Raw genomic sequence first — 2,158 nt, forward strand, 5'->3', positions numbered from 1 at the left:
GACTTGCTTTTCAAAGATGTCTAGAAATGCACACGTTTGTTTGTAGGAAGCAATCACTCCCCCATTGCTGACTACAAATGATCTATAACTGGGATAATAACTCACTAACTATCAAAGGATATGAACAAATGTACACACGTCGCTACATGTAGCTCTCGCTTTGATCTCAAAACAAGCGCATCTACTCACGAACGCTCATGCTGTAAAAACAGTCCAGTTCAAAGTGAATGGCACAGATCCATAAATGGCAATGGTCTACTTGCATATAGGCCTACTGCAGCTCTGATTGGTTATGGCGCACCGGTCTGTGTAGAGTATGTTGTACCTGTCAATGAAATAGAATCCTACTCCGATGAGTTCTGCTTACAACAAATCTCTTGCATAGTTCGTTTTGCAAACTAAGTCTTGCATAGTTCGTTTTGTTTCGGTATGTTGCATTGAAAGTGGCTAATATTGCGTTGATTCGATCACAATTCCCACAGTAAAGGGAAACATTGATAGTGTTAACTAATGAGGAAAACTCTAGAAAGTTGAGTGAAGTTCAATCTCGTGCTTCTCTGTGCGGGCTGATATTTTTTCTGCACGCAGTCCTGGGGGAGCTGCACGCTCGCGCATCTTAGAGGGAACATTGGTAGTCAGTATGAGCTATTAGACCTAGCTAGTGGCTATGCGTTGTGAGCAGGTGTGAAGAGTTCAAGAATTCCTCTACAGGTGTGTTGAACCTCACACCAGGTGTGTGGACATCAAAGCCAACTGTCCACTCTGGGTCATGTGTAGGTTTAGAGCTTTTACTACAAGTTTCCGTTAGTGTGTGTTTTGGGTCAGTTTAAGGAATCTGGTGCATTCCAGGCTTGTCCTGAGCTCCAGTGCTGCCCTCCCTCACACAGCTGCAGGCTGTCCATTAGCAGAGGCACCAGTCAGGCTGGCCTCACCACGGGTCAGTCACCCACCTCAGCCACCACCAAGGGGAACGCAGCTGCACCCCATTCCACAGCCCCTCACTCCCCAGGAACGCTGCCGCTCTGCGATCTGCTTGGCTCTGGCATCTGTCTGGCCTGGCATGGCAGAACCCCATCTGACATGGCCCATCACAACACTATAACTCATGTTGTAGTCTTCACCCCACACCACAGCAACACCAGAGCTAAACAGTAGAGGTGTTGATACTAGCACCTGCCCATAGGATAGACATGTTTAAGATGGAAATGGCTTGTGGCTGCATTGGGGACTATATCAAGCCAGAGAGATGCAGAGGGGCCACGTCTCCCTTCATGGTGGTCCTCGTTAGGTGTGTTTGTGTGTGTGTGTGTGTGTGTGTGTGTTTGAGAAGGTGTCTGGATCACTCAGTTGCACAGCTCAGTGATCTCCTCAGACAGACACTGTGGCTAATAGGCAGGGATCTGCTTGGGTTCTCATCCTCAGTTAAATTTACAATCCCTCCGCCATCTTCCCCCAACACGACAGACACTAGATGAATGGTGCAAAGTGCCTCTAGAGTACTGTGGTATTAGTGGTGCTGGGGTAGCCACTGGAACAGATATCTCTATGGTGCGTCTGAAATGGAGCCTTATTCCCTACATAATGCACTACTTTTGATCAGGGTCTCTGGTCAAAAGTAGTGGACTGTATGGAATAGGGTGCCATTTGGGTGCACACTATGCCTCTTTTAAAGGGACACTCCAGCTTCACCGGCATCTAAAGTTCTGCTCCAGAATTCTCCACTGTATCTTCTCCATCTGTAAATGTATTCAGTTTCAGTATTTACAGACAAGACGGAATTACATTTTCTCACTGTATTCCACCACTAAGTTATGTTTTGTAAAATTAATGTATCTACATGTTTAACTAATGTAAATAGTATATGGACTGCAGAAAGGTTATACCAGTATCATTTAGAAGGAATAAACGTATTTATAATAATTGAATGACTGAGCGAATATACAATATTTCTGCCAAGCTATCACACATTTTGTCACTTCTCTACAATATCCGCTGTGCCAATCAGTGCTAGCAGGGAAGGATAGTTGTCTCTCTTTCTCTCACTTCTCTCGCTTCTTCTTGGTGATTGTTGTAAATGAAACATGTCTAGCACTTGCTGTTCAGTTCCTCAATAGCAGACCAGACCTTTTCTCTCTTTTCCCTAATGGCTTTTTCATGA

Source organism: Coregonus lavaretus, assembly GCF_964263955.1.
Source record: "Coregonus lavaretus genome assembly, chromosome: 37".
NCBI lineage: Eukaryota > Metazoa > Chordata > Actinopteri > Salmoniformes > Salmonidae > Coregonus > Coregonus lavaretus.